The sequence below is a fragment of the Schistocerca piceifrons genome, chromosome 3, assembly GCF_021461385.2.
Source record: "Schistocerca piceifrons isolate TAMUIC-IGC-003096 chromosome 3, iqSchPice1.1, whole genome shotgun sequence".
NCBI classification, from domain to species: Eukaryota; Metazoa; Arthropoda; class Insecta; order Orthoptera; family Acrididae; genus Schistocerca; species Schistocerca piceifrons.
In genome coordinates, this window is record NC_060140.1 from 238782300 (window position 1) to 238802109 (window position 19810).

The 19810-nt window shown below is 39.6% G+C and overlaps 1 protein-coding gene across 2 annotated transcripts in view; it reads left to right on the top strand.

Annotated features, from left to right (window-relative positions):
- The window catches only part of LOC124788152 (ribonuclease 3), a 239843-nt gene that overhangs the window by 60936 nt on the left and 159097 nt on the right, over positions 1-19810 (top strand). The gene's annotated exons all lie outside the window — the stretch shown is intronic.

Genomic DNA, 19810 nt, shown 5'->3' on the forward strand with positions numbered 1-19810 from the left:
ATCTGCAACCAAGTAATCAGTGCAATTGACTCTCTTGTGGAGGACCCAGGTTCAATTCCTGATACTGCCAGGGATGTTTTGTTGGTGGGGGGACTGGAAGGAAGTACACTCAGGCTCGAGATGTCAGTTGAGGAAATGCTTGAATGAGATGTAGTGGCTACGAGCTCTAGAAATTTGACAATGGCCAGGAGAGCATGGGGCTGGCCCCACGCCTCTCCTTACCACATCTGCATAACACCACATGGCAAAGGATGACATGGCCATCAGTCGACCTCATGTGGGCCACATGTTGGCAGACTGTTCTGTGTTCTAAATATGAGAATGACAGTAAGAATAAGATTTCAATCACTGCAGCTGCTTGTAGAATATGCAAAGTGTAAAAATTTTCTGGAGTGATTTTGATTTAAGTTTATCAAAACTGAGCTTCCAGTGTGTCTGAAGAGGGAAGTTTACAGTCAGTGTGCAGTACCAGCTTTTATTTTATTGCAGTGAGACATTGACTTTTTATATAAAAACCAATGAAAAACTTTGGAGAGATGCATATTGGGAATTATTAGGAGAGATAAAAACAAATTCATCCCATCTGTAGCACAGTAGTTGCTCATTTGTTTTGTTTTGAAAACAACTGTCCATTCGTTTAGTAAGCCAGTCAGGCAGGCTCCAGCTCTGGGCTGTTAAACATCTACAGAGTGACAAGTTAAATGTTTGTCATTTCCTGTGTTTTCCATGTAGCATATTTATTAAATTTCTTGCATGTTTCTCTGTTTAAGAGGGTTAATCTCGCATTTTTGTAAGTGTAATTCACTCAGTCTGTAGTGCAACAGTTGCTCAGTTAACAGCCAGCTACATAGCTTTTTAATGCATCAGAAGGGTAGCAAGTTGCATATCTAGGATTGTATGCTTTTATAGTTCACTTCTTACAGTTAATCTTGCTAGGATGGATAGGATCTGTTCATGCTGTGTGCAGATGCAGGAGGAGATGGCCGCAGTTTGCGAACAGCTGAATGTGCTGTTGACTATGGTCAGTCACCTTCAGGCTGCTGCGTCGTGGTGTAGTGGTGGCGGAGAATCTTGCACGTCGCACGGGACACCTCAGGTGTCACTTGTTTTGCCCACAGACTTTGCTTCCGAGGCACCTCCTAGTGCACCTTTGGTGGGTCCGCCCTCACAGCAGGGTGAGTGGTGGGTGGTGATGCATTCACGCTGCTCAAGGCAGAGGGCCAGTGTGGAGACTGGCCACCTGGCCTTGCCCATTCACCCTGTGAGTAGATAGATGGCCACTCCTTCAGCAGGGTCCGAGCAGGCACACAGAGGAGAGGGGAGGGGTCACTAGGTATTGGGAGCTCTAATGTTAGGCACATTATGGAGCACCTTAGGCAGATAGCGTTAAGGGCTGGAAAGAAAGCCAATGTGTGCTCGGTATGTCTACTGGGGGGGGGATGGGGCATTGTCTGCTATGTGGAAGCAGCCATAACTGTGGCTATCGAGTGTGCAGCGTGCAGTCATCTGCATGTGTGTGGCTCACCTCAGCACCACCAATGCTTATCGCTTGGGTTTTAAGGTGATCGTCAGTTCAGATTGTCAGTTTGCACAGGTGGCTGGCAGAGGTAATGAAGACTGCTGGCTCGCCCATGGGGTGAAAGCAGAGCTCTCAGTTTGCAACATTGTTCCCAGAGTTGACTGGGGTCTTGTGTTTTGGAACTGAGTGGAGGGTCTCAACCAAAGGCTTCGTTGACTCGGTGATGGTTTTGGCTGCAGATTTCTAGACCTGCGTTATCATGGAGGTATTTGTAGGACTTAGTTTTATAGGTCAGGGGTGCACTACACAAAGGAAGCAGCTGCTCAGGTAGCAGAGTACTTGAGGAGTGTACATGGTTTTTTTTATGCTAGGTGGTAGTTTGAAGTGCTCTGATGAACTCTCGCCAGTCAATTCACAGCAAGGGAAGTCAAATGGAGTTCATAATAAAGACACTTTGACTGTCACAAATTTATCAGTAAACTGTCGAAGTATTCGTAATAAAGTTCCTGAATTTACTGCTCTCTAGGTAAGCTCTCACACAAAAATTGTTCTGGGGTCTGAGAGCTGGCTGAAACACGAAGTGGAAGGCTCTGAGATATTTAGTGAGCTGTGGAACATATATCAAGAAAGACAGATTAGAGGCCATAGCAGGGAGAGTGTTCATTGCAGTTGACAAAAATATTCTGTCTATTGAGGTAGATGTTGAAAGTGAAGTTATGCGGTCGTGTATAACAGGTGTAGTTGAAACTAAGTTAATTGTTGTATTTTTTTTACCGGCCACCCAATTCTGCTGTGACAGTTCTAGAGTCATTCAAAGAGAGTCTGCTGTAGTATACAGAGAAGTTGCAGCATTAGAAAATTGTAGCGAAATGCAGGAAGATCTGCAGCAGATAGGCACTTGGTGCAGGGAGTGGCAACTGACCCTTAACATAGACAAATGTAATGTATTGCGAATACATAGAAAGAAGGATCCTTTATTGTATGATTATATGATAGCGGAACAAACACTGGTAGCAGTTACTTCTGTAAAATACCTGGGAGTATGCGTATGGAACGATTTGAAGTGGAATGATCATATAAAATTAATTGTTGGTAAGGTGGGTACCAGGTTGAGATTCATTGGGAGAGTCCTTAGAAAATGTAGTCCATCAACAAAGGAGGTGGCTTACAAAACACTCGTTCGACCTATACTTGAGTATTGCTCATCAGTGTGGGATCTGTACCAGATCGGGTTGACGGAGGAGATAGAGAAGATCCAAAGAAGAGCGGCGCGTTTCGTCACAGGGTTATTTGGTAACCGTGATAGCGTTACAGAGATGTTTAGCAAACTCAAGTGGCAGACTCTGTAAGAGAGGCGCTCTGCATCCCGGTGTAGCATGCTCGCCAGGTTTCGAGAGTGTGCGTTTCTGGATGAGGTATCGAATATATTGTTCCCCCTACTTATACCTCCCGAGGAGATCACGAATGTAAAATTAGAGAGATTCGAGTGTGCACGGAGGCTTTCCGACAGTCGTTCTTCCCGCGAACCATAAGCGATTAGAACAGAAAAGGGAGGTAATGACAGTGGCACGTAAAGTGCCCTTCGCGACACACTGTTGGGTGGCTTGTGGAGTATAGATGTAGATGTAGATGTAGAGTCTGCAGTCAATAGTGTGTAAATACCCAGGTAATGCAATACTATTTTGAGGCGGCTTTAACTTGTCGAGTATAGACTGGGACATCTATGGATTCATTGTGGGGGGGGGGGGGGGGGATACAGACAAACAGTCATGCAAAATACTTTTGAACACGTTTTCTGAAAATTGTCATGAACAGCTAGCTCGGCAGCCCACACACAATGGAAACATCTTAGACCTTGTAGCTACGAATAGGCCAGACCTTTTTGACAGTGTCAGTATAGAAACGGGGATTAGCGATCATGATGTCATTATAACAATTATGATTATGAAAGTTTATAAATTGGTCAAGAAGGCAAGGAGAGTGTTTCTGCTAGATAGAGCAGATAAGCAGTTATTAACACTTAACTCAGACAGTGAATTTGCATCACTTAGTTCCAGTAAGATGGTTATAGACGAATTATGGCCAAAGTTTAAGCATATAGTAAATTGGAGTAAATTGGTATGGAGAGTTACATGCCCAGTAAGTCGATAAAGGATGGAAACAACCCACCAGGATTTAATAACAAAATTTTGTGGATGCTGAGGAAGCAGAGGTTGTTTCACTCTCAGTTCAAAAGCGAACACACAAATGATGACAAGCAAAGGTTAGTAGGGATTCATATGTCTGTGAATAGATCTGTGTGCGAAGCTTACAACTACCACCATCACACCTAAGCAAAATATCTGGCAGAGAACCCGAGAAAATTCTTGTCATATGTGAAATTACTAAGCAGCTTTAAGGCTGCCATTCAGTCGCTTGTTGACCAGTCTGGTGTGGCAGTTGAAGATGATGAAATGAAAACCGAAGTTTTAAGTTTCACATTCAAGAAATCATTCACACAGGAATAAAACATTCTGTCATTTGATCATCAGACAGATTCCCTTATGGACAATACAGTAATCAGGGGGTGTATATGACCCAGGAAAACCAGGAGATTTGGGAGAAAACCGGGAAAAACCTAGGAATTTTTCAGAATTCTGGGACTTTTTCATTGTTTTAGTTTTCAGTTAAATTTTTGTAAGACCCAATACTTTAACAAAGGATATTACTGTATCCTGCTACTGCAGAATAATACTGCAGGAATAAAACATGAACGAGAGAAAAAAATGAAAACAAAACTTAAATTGCAAGAAAATGTGCCATATGCAACAACAATCACAGTGCTCATGCAAGTGTCTGCAAACAGCAGAATGTGTCAAACTCTTTAGGAGGTCTATGCAAAGCTTCATAACAACAAATTGTCTTCAATTAGCGTGACATCACAACTGTTTACGTTAGATTCGTTTTAGCAGTTAGGAGTGGGCTCATGGGCATGTGCAGTTGTGTCGCATATGAGTAGTACCTTCTCCCGCTTCCAGCTACAGAAATGTGGCTGTTGGCTGTGTAAGCAGTCACAGCAAGAAGCTAGATACTACCAGAAAAATTTTACTGGCACGTCCAAGCTGCCAGATTCACACATGCGCAACAGGCCCAGATCTTGGAGGGTGGCACTTTCAGAGGGGGGCGGGGCTAAATTCGAGGAAAAAAAACTAGTTTCACAAAGCGCCTAGCGTCCAGTGCACGTTGGTCTACCGATTATTCATATGGTTTTCAAACGCATCCCTGTTGGTTTTTGAACACATTGTAAGTTGATTTCTGAATGAATCATGAGTTGGTTTTTGAATGTGTGTATACTGTACTTGATGTCTCTGTTAGGGGAATCCTCATCATATCTAGAAATAAACTTTCCTGCAGACAAAAAGGGATGGGGCTATATGACCTGAGCAAAGTAAAGGCGAACAGATGAATGCCAATCACTGTCTAATTATGTAGTTGGTTGGGTTTGCGAATGATCAGCATGTTATAATCACTAGCGAAATCCGTAGATTTAGACTAGCAGAGTGGAAATAATGACTAGCAGGAATAACAGGTAAGAAAGATTACGTATTATCTTCTTGGTTAATCCAAGAAAATGAAATTTTGACAGTAAATTTTTGGCCAGATTGCAGCACTAATAAGGGCCAGTTGTACAGTCCCGGGCTAGCAGCTGCTAAGTTCTATTCTGGAAGTAGCCTGGGAAACGTGCTGTATGAACATGCACCAAGTTCTAACCGGAGAATAATTGCAGGATAACTAAACCAGTGATTCTGGCAGGGTTAGTGAAGTTAACGGGCAAATAGTTACAGAATTAGTGATGAAAGATTGTTTGTTAGAATGAGGAAGGAAAATAAACGGGGATGTCACACAAATTGTGGAAGAGTATAACGATTCCAAATTTATATAAAAATTTTGTACTACTACTGTATGAATGAAATGTGAAACTATTTCGTAGCATAAAGCTTTTTGCTTGTAGTAGGCCGAATAGGCATTTGATATTGGTACTTCGTGTATTATATTCTGTCGAGTTATAAAAATGACCATTTGTGCCAAAATAGTCTCGTTTATTTGGTGTGTGTTACAATTGCTGCAATATTAGAAAGGCCTATTTTGTTTCATCTAGCAGACAGTGACAACATAGACGTAATCAGATTGAGAAACTACACCAGTCTTGTGTACTATTTGTATTAACAGCTGTTTCAGTATTAGACAATATTTTGATTTTTCATGTAGCAAAACATTTGACGAACTTTGATGTGGTAGTAGATTCTTTCGCAGAAAAGAAAAACACGCCATGTAAAGCTGTAGTAAGATTTGAGGAAAAAAAATGCTAGGAACTAAGGATTGAAGAAATGTGTGCTGTCTTGCTTGTCTCTTGTCTTTACTGGTTTTATGTACCCTGTGCTTAATTTTATGTCACACAAAATAGCAAGTTATTAGCTAATAAGCAATAAAGAGTGCAAATTTTCTGAAGAGTTCTTGCTCTCCAGATTATAAATAATCTCATCCAGTTGCAAAGTTCTTTTTTTAAGAGGGACAGGATGTCAAACTGGCCAACTGGTAGGAGTAAAGGCACCACAGGACAGTTTAATTTCCACAGTCATGAATATAATTTGATGGCATCCATTACAAAAAATACACATCTCAATTCCACAAAGCGAAATACAGTGATGTGCGATAGAGGAATACTGTGTGAAGAGGCATGGCACTACACTTTGGCACACTTAAGACCAAGTAAGGTGTCTTCCATTTCGTCGAACACATACGTTTGTGGATCAGACTCTTCAGAAAGATGTGCACTACAAAATGCCCCAGTTTGGAAATATTGTAGATCCAGGACTGATGCACAGAGCAGTCTGAGTTCAAATGGCTCTGAGCACTATGGGACTTAACATCTGTGGTAATCAGTCCCCTAGAACTTAGAACTACTTAAACCTAACTAACCTAAGGACATCACACACATCCATGCCTGAGGCAGGATTGGAACCTGCGACCGTAGCAGTCGCACAGTTCCGGACTGAAGCGCCTAGAACTGCGAGACCACCACGGCCGGCTAGTCTGAGTTATAATGGGGAAGTGGGTCTCCCTGTGACCCACATTTACATTTAGTGCTTTTGCTGTTTCCTCTTCGTTTACTGCTCTCACTTCAAATGAAAACGCATTTCTGTGGCCAGGAGCTATCAAATGAATTAAAATACATTCACATAATTGCGGAGGGCTAAAATATGTTATTAGTTTCGGGTTTGATTTTATTTCCACCTTTCTGACAGTCAAACATTAATCGCCTTACGGAACAATGAAGTTATTTTTGTCGGTTTGCTAAAGAAAGCTGACTTTTATTAATCTTTTCTGCTGGGGCAGTCAATGTATTTTAAATGAAGTGTTTGATTCCACACAGTTGGCTTGTTTAAACTGTTCGCTGCATTTCAGGTGCACCTTTCCATCTTGTAGCATGTAAGGCATTATCCCATAGTATAGAACCAAATGTGAAATAATGCAGCACTGGTATTCCAAGAAAATTTACATCCCGAAAAACACACTGAAAAGCTTAATATTAGGTTGAGGCCTACTTCAGTGGGAATCTGGATATACAAATGTGCTCTTTAAGTATGCACTTTAACTGTACACATTTTAGTTAGTATTGCTTTGAAATTTCGATGCTCTTGAAGTATGTCTGGTGTCTCATTTCTTTCATGACATAATGTAAGATCTTTTCATGTTTTTACACGTACGAACATACAGGCTTCCTACGTCATTGTAGCTGCGCACGCAGGGTTGCACCTGTTATCTGGCGACTGCTGAAACAAACCCATTTGTAACAGGTCACAAGAAAATATTGCGAATAGTGGTTTGAAAAGCGTTACTTTCAAAGTAAATTTACTTTTACGCAAATTGAACTACGTGTGAGAATGTACGGTGAATTTCTTAAATCACAGAGAGTGTGACTCTCATTTAAAAATCAACTCTTTGATGACAAGTCATTTATGTGAATTTCGGGGCCAACAGATCAGACAATTTTATGCTGTTATTAAAACTTTCCTAGCATGTTCGTGTGATACATCTTAAAGTGTAACGCGCTCAAAAACAATCTGCGTTATATGTGAAAGTTTAGCTTCTCTTGCAGCTTATTAACCTTAGAGACCAATATTACATGTGAAATTGTTGCTTTTCTTGTAGCAACACTATGAATATTAATTTAAAACATTAACTTTTCCTGTTAGTGTGTTCGCGCTACTCAACAGTGATGTTGCTATTGGCTGACTACATCACATGTCCTATGCTCTGAATATCCGCTGTCCTCGATGACGAGATCACGTGACATGAGCTATGATTGGCTTACAAAAGTGGATCGCAATCTCGATTTCAATGCTTCAGAAAGTAACATGCAGATTTTGGTGGAATTTGAATTTATACTTTTGTAATACGAAAATATGTACAGGTTGCTGCACGTCAAAGATCGTTCCAAAATGTGTTTTTCCCCAGATTTTAGTTTTCTAAAGTGCTTGGAAATTCTACACCCGTGTATAAAAAGGGTTGACAAGTTTTACAGTTCTGAGGTAAAATATACTGTCACTTAACCCGAGTGTTTTTTCAGCTGGGAGAAAGTGTATTTTTAACCAGGAAATCTAGGAGAAATCCGGGAATTTTTTTTTTCCTTGTCCACGCATACACCCAGAATAAGCGTACCTGGTGTAGAGAAACAACTTAAAGATTTGAAAGCAAATAAATCACCAGGTCTGAATGGAATTCCACTTCAATTTTACAGAGAGTACTTTAAAGCATTGGCACCTTACCTAACTTGGATTTATTGTGAATCTTTCACCCAGCACAGAGTCCCAAGTGACTGGAAAAGAGTGCAGGTGACTTCACTATATAATAAAGGTAAAAGATTGGACTGGCAAAATTACGGATCAATATCACTAACTGCTGTTTGCTAGAATCCTTGATCATGTCTCAGTTTGAAAAATAAAGGATGGTTTTAGAAAGTATTGCTCATGCGAAACTCAGCTTGCCCTTTTTCTCACACAATATACTGAGAACTGTGGTTGAAGGGCAACAGGCAGATTCCATATTTCTATATTCCCAGAAAGCATTTGACATGGTGCTGCATTGCAGGCTGTTAACGAAGGTATGAGCATATGGAATAAGTTCACAGATATGTGAGTGGCTCGAGGACTTCTTAAATAATAAAACCCAGTATGTTGTCTATGTGTACCCGTGGTCTAGGGGTAGCGTCTTTGATTCATAATCAAAACGTCTTCGGTCCCGGGTTCGATCCCCGCCACTGCCTAAATTTTGATAAATAATCAGCATTGGTGGCCGAAGACTTCCGGCATAAGAAGTCAGCCTCGTTCTGCCAACGGCCTTGTCACAGAGGGCGGAGGAGTGGATAGAGGTGCAGGGCACTCTCTTGTCCTAGGGGTGGGAAATTGCCCCTAAAGGCGGAAGAATCAGCAATGATCAATGACATGAGGATGCAGAAGGCAATGGAAACCACTGCATTAAAGACACGTAACGTGTATCCACAGGACATGTGACCTGTAATTGAAGAAGTGTCATGATGATCTCTCCATTGGCAAAAGATTCCGGAATAGTCCCCCATTCGGATCTCTGGGAGGGGACTGCCAAGGGGGAGGTTACCATGAGAAAAAGATTGAATAATCTATGAAAGGATAACGTTCTACAAGTCGGGGCGTGGAATGTCAGAAGCTTGAATGTGGTAGGGAAACTAGAAAATCTGAAAAGGGAAATGCAAAGGCTCAATCTAGGTATAGTAGGGGTCAGTGAAGTGAAGTGGAAGGAAGACAAGGATTTCTGGTCAGATGAGTATCGGGTAATATCAACAGCAGCAGAAAATGGTATAACAGGTGTAGGATTCGTTATGAATAGGAAGGTAGGGCAGAGGGTGTGTTACTGCGAACAGTTCAGTGACCGGGTTGTTCTAATCAGAGTCGACAGCAGACCAACACCGACAACAATACTTCAAGTATACATGCCGACGTCGCAAGCTGAAGATGAACAGATAGAGAAAGTGTATGAGGATATTGAAAGGGTAATGCAGTATGTAAAGGGGGACGAAAATCTAATAGTCATGGGCGACTGGAATGCAGTTGTAGGGGAAGGAGTAGAAGAAAAGGTTACAGCAGAATATGGGCTTGGGACAAGGAATGAAAGAGGAGAAAGACTAATTGAGTTCTGTAACAAGTTTCAGCTAGTAATAGCGAATACTCTGTTCAAGAATAGAATCACAAGAGGAGGGGTATACTTGGAAAAGGCCGGGAGATACGGGAAGATTTCAATTAGATTACATCATGGTCAGACAGAGATTCCGAAATCAGATACTGGATTATAAGGCGTACCCAGGAGCAGATATAGACTCAGATCACAATATAGTAGTGATGAAGAGTAGGCTGAAGTTCAAGACATTAGTCAGGAAGAATCAATACGCAAAGAAGTGGGATACGGAAGTACTAAGGAATGACGAGATACGTTTGAAGTTCTCTAACGCTATAGATACAGCAATAAGGAATAGCGCAGTAGGCGGTACAGTTGAAGAGGAATGGACATCTCTAAAATGGGCCATCACAGAAGTTGGGAAGGAAAATGTAGGTACAAAGAAGGTAGCTGCGAAGAAACCATGGGTAACAGAAGAAATACTTCAGTTGATTGATGAAAGGAGGAAGTACAAACATGTTCCGGGAAAATCAGGAATACAGAAATACAAGTCACTGAGGAATGAAATAAATAGGAAGTGCAGGGAAGCTAAGACGAAATGGCTGCAGGAAAAATGTGAAGACATCGAAAAAGATATGATTGTCGGAAGGACAGACTCAGCATACAGGAAAGTCAAAACAACCTTTGGTGGCATTAAAAGCAACGGTGGTAACATTAAGAGTGCAACGGGAATTCCACTGTTAAATGCAGAGGAGAGAGCAGACTGGTGGAAAGAATACATTGAAAGCCTCTATGAGGGTGAAGATTTGTCTGATGTGATAGAAGAAGAAACAGGAGTCGATTTAGAAGAGATAGGGGATCCAGTATTAGAATCGGAATTTAAAAGAGCTTTGGAGGACTTACAGTCAAATAAGGCAGAAGGGATAGATAACATTCCATCAGAATTTCTAAAATCATTGGGGGAAGTGGCAACAAAACGACTATTCACGTTGGTGTGTAGAATATATGAGTCTGGCGATATACCATCTGACTTTCAGAAAAGCATCATCCACACAATTCCGAATACGGCAAGAGCTGACAAGTGCGAGAATTATCGCACAATCAGCTTAACAGCTCATGCATCGAAGCTGCTTACAAGAATAATATACAGAAGAATGTAAAAGAAAATTGAGAATGCGCTAGGTGACGATCAGTTTGGCTTTAGGAAAAGTAAAGGGACGAGAGAGGCAATTCTGACGTTACGGCTAATAATGGAAGCAAGGCTAAAGAAAAATCAAGACACTTTCATAGGATTTGTCGACCTGGAAAAAGCGTTCGACAATATAAAATGGTGCAAGCTGTTCGAGATTCTGAAAAAAGTAGGGGTAAGCTGTAGGGAGAGACGGGTCATATACAATATGTACAACAACCAAGAGGGAATAATAAGAGTGGATGATCAAGAACGAAGTGCTCGTATTAAGAAGCGTGTAAGACAAGGCTGTAGCCTTTCGCCCCTACTCTTCAATCTGTACATCGAGGAAGCAATGATGGAAATAGAAGAAAGGCTCAGGAGTGGAATTAAAATACAAGGTGAAAGGATATCAATGATACAATTCGCTGATGACATTGCTATCCTGAGTAAAAGTGAAGAAGAATTAAATGATCTGCTGAACGGAATGAACAGTCTAATGAGTACACAGTATGGTTTGAGAGTAAATCGGAGAAAGACGAAGGTAATGAGAACTAGTAGAAATGAGAACAGCGAGAAACTTAACATCAGGATTGATGGTCACGAAGTCAATGAAGTTAAGGAATTCTGCTACCTAGGCAGTAAAATAACCAATGACGGACGGAGCAAGGAGGACATCAAAAGCAGACTCGCTATGGCAAAAAAAGCATTTCTGGCCAAGAGAAGTCTACTAATATCAAATACCGGCCTTAATTTGAGGAAGAAATTTCTGAGGATGTACGTCTGGAGTACAGCATTGTATGGTAGTGAAACATGGACTGTGGGAAAACTGGAACAGAAGAGAATCGAAGCATTTGAGATTTGGTGCTATAGACGAATGTTGAAAATTAGGTGGACTGATAAGGTAAGGAATGAGGAGTTTCTACGCAGAATCGGAGAGGAAAGGAATATGTGGAAAATACTGATAAGGAGAAGGGACAGGATGATAGGACATCTGCTAAGACATGAGGGAATGACTTCCATGGTACTAGAGGGAGCTGTAGAGGGCAAAAACTGTAGAGGAAGACAGAGATTGGAATACGTCAAGCAAATACTTGAGGACGTAGGTTGCATGTGCGACTCTGAGATGAAGAGGTTAGCACAGGAAAGGAATTCATGGCGGGCCGCATCAAACCAGTCAGTAGACTGATGACCAAAAAAAAAAAGTTGTCTTTGACAGTGAGTGTTCATCAGGAACAGGGGTATCGTCAGAGCGCCCCAGGGTACTATGATAGGATCACTGCTGTTCTCTGTATCCATAAATGATTTGACAGACAGGGTGAGCAGCAATCTGCAGTTGTTTGCTGATGACGCTGTGGTGTACGGTAAGGTGTCAAAGTTGAGTGACTGTAGGAAGATGCGGGATGACTTAGACAAAATTTCCGGTTGTTGTGATGAATGGCAGCTAACCGTAAATGTGGAAAAATGTAAGTTAATGTGGATGAGTAGGAAGATCAAACCTGTAATGTTCTGATATAGTATTACTAGTGTCCTGCTTGACACAGTCATGTTGTTTAAATATTTAGGCGTAACATTGCAAAGTGATATGAGGTGGAACAAGTATGTGAGAACTGTAATAGGGAAGGCAAATGATCAACTTCGGTTTATTGGGATAATTTTAAGAAAAACTGGTTCACCTGTAAATGAGACTACTTATAGGATGCTGGTTCGATGTATTCTTGAGTACTGCTCGAATGTTTGGGTTCTGTACCAGGTCAGATCGAGGGAAGACATTGAAGCAATTCAGAGGTGGGCTGCTAGATTTTTTACCAGTAGGTTCGAACAGCATGGAAGTGTTATGGAGATGCTTCAGGAACTATAATGGGAGTCCCTGGAGGGAAGGCAACATTCTTTTTGAGAAACACTAATGAGAAAATTTAGAGAACCGACATTTGAAGCTGCAAACATACATTGCATGTAAGGACCACCAAGATAAGATACAAGAAATTAGGGTTCATACGGAGGTATACAAACAACCGTTTTTCTACATTTTTGGAAGGTGACTATCTACAACCATCAAGTAATGTATAAAATGCATGTTTGGCCGTCAGCTGCTTTTATTATAAACCCAAACCCATATACTTCACAGGTAAGGGTTTAGATGACTGAAACTGGTTGATATTTGGGTTTAAAATAAAAGCAGGTGATGGTCAAGCATGCATTTTATACAGTCATTTTTCCTTCGCTCTATTTGCAAGTGGAGCCAGAGGGGAAATTACAAGTTGTTGTACATGGTACCCTCCGCCGCACACTGTACTGTGGCTTGTGGAGTATCGATGTAGATGTAGGAATGTAACAGACTGAGGTTACAGATGTAATTATGACAATAATGAAAGTCAACTGTAGGTGGGGACATGTAGTCAGGTGAACCAAGGAAGTTATTTGTTGGATTTTAAGACGGTAGCCTAAAATATGGGTAAATGACAGCAAAAATATAAAATTCAGGTGCAGCGTTTATATGTATAGGCAGAGGCTGTAATGCTTGGAAGAGAGTAGGAGAAATCTGTATCCAATAGGGAATATCAAATGGCTGCTGCTTCTGATGATGATCATGATGATGATGGTTGTGGTGGTGGTGGTAGTGGTGGTGGTGGTGGTGAATATATCATAAAATTTCCTAATTGAAAGTAGCAATCTGTACAGTTGAGCTGCAGTGCCACTTCAATTTAGCTCACTGGGCATCATGCCTGGTGATCTAGTGATAAAGCACACTTCTGGAAACTTGAGGTTGCAGGATCAAATCCTGGTCAAACCACAAAAAATTTTTTGTTTATCTTATCTTTTCAATGCTGTGGATATTTTCAGGGATGAAAAACAGTCAGCAAAATCAGTAAAAGTCAGCATTTTTCAGATTTGTCAGTTGTAGTCAGTTTTGGTCTGTAAAGTCAGTTTTATTGAATTGCTTTTTTAAAAAAAATGTTTGTGTGATATGTGGCTGGTAAAGTAATATTTTATGTGGCAGATGAAGTGAAAAATGCCGTTGAGAAGGGTCCAATTTACAACTGTGTTAATAACGTTGTACACCTAAGTTGATCTCTATTTTCAGAACGTTTTCTAAGTGCAAAAAGATTAAGTCTCGGTAAACTTTCCTCTCCAGATATAGTAATTTAGTTTGGGGAAGAGTTGTGTGTGTGCATATATGAGGTGAGTGAGAAAAGTAAAGAGATTGACAACACTGCGAGCGATCTGGCAATGCCATGGTGTTATACTTGTGTAGACCGATGTGTTCATTCCTTCCAGATGTTCAGTTTGAGTTTCAGCTCCATACAGCTGTCAGGTGATTTTTGAGAGTGCCATCAGTGAAATTGTGTTTTTGTCATAAGTTATGAAAATTGAACATCGGAATTTATAACAATTCTATGCCATCAAATATTGTGTTACACTCAGGGAACCCACAAGCGTGACCTTTGGAAAGTTGAAACAGGCATATGGGAAACATTTCTTATCAAAAGCACAAGTTTTTTTCTGCCACAAATCATTGGAGACTGAAAACACATTGAAGATGAACCTTGTTCAGGGGGACCTTCAACTTCAAAAATTATGAAAACATTGAACATGTGCATGCTCTTGTGAGAACAGACTGATGTTTAACAATAAAGATAATACATTACCAGTTAAACATAAAAACTTTCACCGTACATAAAATTTTGATTGAGGTTTTGCTCATACAAAAAGGTTGTTCCAAAATGGTTCACAATTGAAGAAATTTGTGCACTGATCTTCTTGAGAGGATTGCCAATGACCACAAATGGTTCAGTCATGTGATCACAGGTGATGAATTATGGATTTATTTAGTGCAGTCCTGAGACAAGAGGCAAAGTGAGGAGTGGCACACTGAGATATCGCCTTGACCAGAAAAAGCTCGAATGGGCAAATTAAAGATCAGAACACTGCTGACTTGGTTTTTTGACAATAGGTGAAGAATTTGTTCCTCCAGGACAAACTGTCAACCTAGTGTTTTACAAAGATGTACTTGAAAGGCTCAGGAAAATGATAAATTTAGTGAAACCAGACATTGTAGACAAGTGAATGCTGCATCATGACAATGCCCCATGTCACAAGGCCACTTCTGTCACAGAATTTTTGACCTCAAAAGGCATTCCTGTTGTTCTCCAACCCCCTATTCACCTAATCTGAGGCCTTGTAATTTTGTTCTCTTCCTGAAATTGAAAAGGTCGTAAAATAATGTCATTTTGGGACTCCAGAGAACATTCAAAAGAACATGACCAACATGTTAAAGGCCCTACCAATTGTCCCCTCTCAGCACTTCTACCAAGACTGAGAATGATGACTTCATCAGGTGCTGAAGAGAACAATATTGTTGTTTAAAAAAATAGAGAAATTAAAACTTCGGTGGATAAAAAATCAGTCTCTTTACTGTTCTCACAAACCTCATATGCAAACAGTGCCTCTACCCGTCCTATGTCTTTTTTTATATTCTGTGCCTTTGTACTGTATTTCATATATTTTTTATTATTACTTTCTCATACTTTAGTATGAGTAAGATTGTAATTGTGAAAAAATTCAAATTTGAGATTTTAATGAAAATACATGAGATCACCATTTTTGAAGGGTCTGTCTGTCTTTCCATCTGTTAGTGTGTCTGTCTGTCTGTCTGTCCGTAGTTTGTGTACAATATTGACAGCTCCAAGTATTAACATAGTACTATGAAACATTCCCCTCTTGAATTTGTAGTACAAAAGGAAGACTGAGATATTACTATTATGAAACCTTTTCCCAGTATGTCAAGGCAAATAAAATACAGATTATTATGCAAGTCTGTGATGGATGACGGGCTGAGAGAAATGTACAAAGATGGCAAACCTGAGCAAAAAAACATAGATAAATTAAATTAATTATTATTTTCAAAAGATGTAAATTATGGAGTCATGTAATTATCAGGTTACTATCTATTAATATTAAGCCATAGAAATGACTGCTGATGCCATTGTTCAGAGGTAACTGAGCAGCAAACCTGATTATTATTTAAAAAATATTTGTAAGGAATGAAAAGAAATGATTGGCTGCTCACTTTAGGGCGGTTCTGATTAGTGATATTGGATAGGTAATGAGAGAACACGTAATGTGTTCGGTCGTTCTACCCTCGAACAACTCATCACCAGTCATTTCTTTATGGCCTCTAAATATTCATACAAAGTTATGGTTATTATCATAGGAGATTATCAGGTCTGATACTATAATTAAATTCTGCTTACACATTCCAAAATAATTTTAATCATAAGATGTATTTTTACATAGTTATGAAGTTACAAAGGGGCAATGTATATATGTATTTCATGCCTGCTTTATACAACATTATACAGCCCCCTTGTATGCATGGAATTATGAGATGAACAGAACTGACTTATGCTTTCAACCAATTAGTAACTAGTATTTTGGTCCATTTAAAATAGTTTGCAGGAGAACTTTAGTTTTTGATGAAGGAATCAAGTAACACTATCCAACAACAAATTACTTTCACGAATGCTTTCATTTTCTTTAGTGATCCAATAGATTTTCAGTGATTTTGTTTTTCATTGCTGTATCAATAAATTATCCGCCATTGTTGCAAAGTTTTCTTTTTATCTAGCACTGGATGAGAATTTTGATATAGTTACGCTTAATTTTATGAGGCCCAAGTAAACAGTTGTGTTTACATACATTTCATTTAATTACATCTCTCCTCATTTGCGTGCAGCTGACAGGAAAAAGCCCCAAAAAACTGTGGCAAGGGATAAAATCTCTATTGTTTTAATTCCCATAAAATTTTTGATTTAAATATGGAATATTTAGTGAAGTTACTGTTGCATGAAACAGATAAAGTTTCATATTTGACTGATTTACTTTGTACCATGTTAGTAAATGTATTAATTGTGAGATAAATAAATAAATAAATATGTAAATAATGTAGTTATGCTGTGGTAGTGTACCTGGTGTGGTACTGTTAGACCTTTCATAATATGTGAAACTAAAATTGGACATGCTTAGAAACTTCAGAATTGTGTGATGTTAATCAACATTAATGTTCATTCTTTAAAATTCCACTGTGTACAAACACAGTGTCAATTTGTGGTGATCAGATTGGCATCACAATGTGGCTGAGATCTTGCAATGATGGTTCATGACATATGGTTGGAGACCTTTGTTGTCTTATGAGGCGGCCACCCCCTGCCAGCTGGTGGACAGGAACAGATGTCTGCCTCTTGCATCAGGGTTGGCATAGTGTCTCTAGGTCGTACCTCTTCTTACAGTTCATCATCGGTATATATAAAACAAATTAAGCACAGCATCAGAGAGACAAAAACACATTTGTTAAACGTTATGGGGTCCTAAAGAGAGTTTTGACTTGTACATTTGTCTCATTAGAAGTATCATATAGTTGATATGTGGTTATTATTATGCATTGGATTTGTGTAGTGAGAACTCGTGTTTCTCACACTGTTACTGATCTGCTCTACATATGGCTTCCACAAACAGTCACTGTTAGCCTGTTGCATATAGTTCAGCTCTCAGCAAGCTGTGTTTACAAAAGTGTCCACCACAAACACACGTTGAACGTTCTTGTAGGACAGAGGAAATTTGTATATTGATTATGCAAGCACGATCACATGTGGCAACAATGGTGGCCATGTTAAGCACTGTTGCTGACTACCATTATGACAGACATGTTTTGGTGCAACACCAGTTTTTGAAGCCACATAGGATTAAAATGTTCATGGATACTACATGCTATTACTTCCATATCGTGTCGCAGCAGAGGTGAGTACAAATTCACATAGGGGCTACTTAAGTATTTCATTCCCATGGATTGTGAAACTTGTTATAGTGCTAAAACTATTTACATGTTTAATATTTTTCTCGGTTTTAAAAGTATAACTACGTATACAAGATTTTTATATTCGCTTACTATTTGACCATGTTCATAGTTACTTGGTTCAGTAGCCTGATGTGTATGTATGAATTGTGTTCCATGTCATAAAATCATGTTTTTCGTCGTACAGGAGACCATTGTCCTACACTTACATGAGCCTATGAACGAGTTGAAAAGCCCAAAACAGGAAAGTGGGCAAGAAATTGCCCACTGCACATGCGAATCAATATAGTGTATCCAAAGATGTATAAAGAGAAATTTTGACTAACTTCGAGATTGAGAAAACATCGCGATAAGCAGCTCATAGACAAATCCATAGACTATTACTATGAGCTTGCATCATTTACATATGAAAATTCACAAAGAAATTCTGTATTACTAGGTTCTTAACAGAACTGAACCATTACATACAAACTAATAAAATCAAACACAAGCCATAAGTATTTACATATTTGTATCCTGCTAGCATAGCTACTGCTTTGTATTTACATGCTCTTTGTGTTGCTTTTCACCCATACTGTGTGTCTTGAGAGCAAAATTGTCATTTTATTGTTCATATTCTAGTGTTCATTCATGTACTACATCTGTCATAGATCACTATTCTCAAATTATTGAACATGAATGCTAAGCTTTCTGTGACACATTTACAGTTTGTGTCTCTACGTGTCATTGCCTAGTTAGTCCATGGAGAAAGAAATTATTTCTGCAATTGCAAAGGATGTGTTTAAATTTCAGTCAGTGTTTATACAAATATATTCGCATATCATTAGCATAACTGCATATCCTTCTTTGAATTTTGAGACTTAAACAAAGTATGTACAGTTTATACTTAATTACAAAAGCTCTTTCATGTTACAAGAAGTGTTCTTCAGATTTGTAGTGTAGATGAACTGTGTTTATGTACAGGTACTAAATATTGCTCGTGTTTCACACCTTGCTATGAAACAAGTGCCATACTTAAATACTATCTTTGCTTTAATCAGTACACTATGTGGTGACTTTGCACACATATCCAGAATAAGAAAACACTTATTTTTGTGCAGTTTTACACCTCAACTAAAACATATTACATACAGAATCATTGTAGAGAATAATCTTTCTAGACCGAATACCCTTTGAGATCCTCCTGGTGATAGCATTCTTTGATTTTATTTGAAAAAGATAAGTTACCAGAAAGCATTCCACACGTGTAATTATCTTTCATTTTTTATTGTCTCCCAGGGAATGGAATAGGTTACATGACAATACATCTGATGGGGGATTCCTCCATGTATTAAAACAATATTATGAAAAAGGATAGTCACGACTCACCATACAGTGGAAATGCTGAGTCACAGATAGGCACAACAAAAGGACTGTCACAAAATGAGCTTTTGCCGAACAAGGCCTTTGTCAAAAAAAGATACACACACACACACACACACACACACACACACACACACACACACACACACAAACGCAACTCACACACAGCCTCTGGCAGCTGAAGCTGTAGCCTTATGCGAGAAGCTATTTATATATCAATATAATGGAAGGAAACATTCCACGTGGGAAAAATTATATATAAAAACAAAGATGAGGTGACTTACCGAACAAAAGCGCTGGCAGGTCGATAGACACACAAACAAACACAAACACACACACAAAATTCAAGCTTTCGCAACAAACTGTTGCCTCATCAGGAAAGAGGGAAGGAGAGGGGAAGACGAAAGGAAGTGGGTTTTAAGGGAGAGGGTAAGGAGTCATTCCAATCCCGGGAGCGGAAAGACTTACCTTAGGGGGAATATGTCTGCTTGTGTCTGTATGTGTGGATAGATATGTGCATGTGTGCGAGTGTATACCTGTCCTTTTTTCCCCCTAAGGTAAGTCTTTCCGCTCCCGGGATTGGAATGACTCCTTACCCTCTCCCTTAAAACCCACTTCCTTTCGTCTTCCCCTCTCCTTCCCTCTTTCCTGATGAGGCAACAGTTTGTTGCGAAAGCTTGAATTTTGTGTGTGTGTTTGTGTTTGTTTGTGTGTCTAT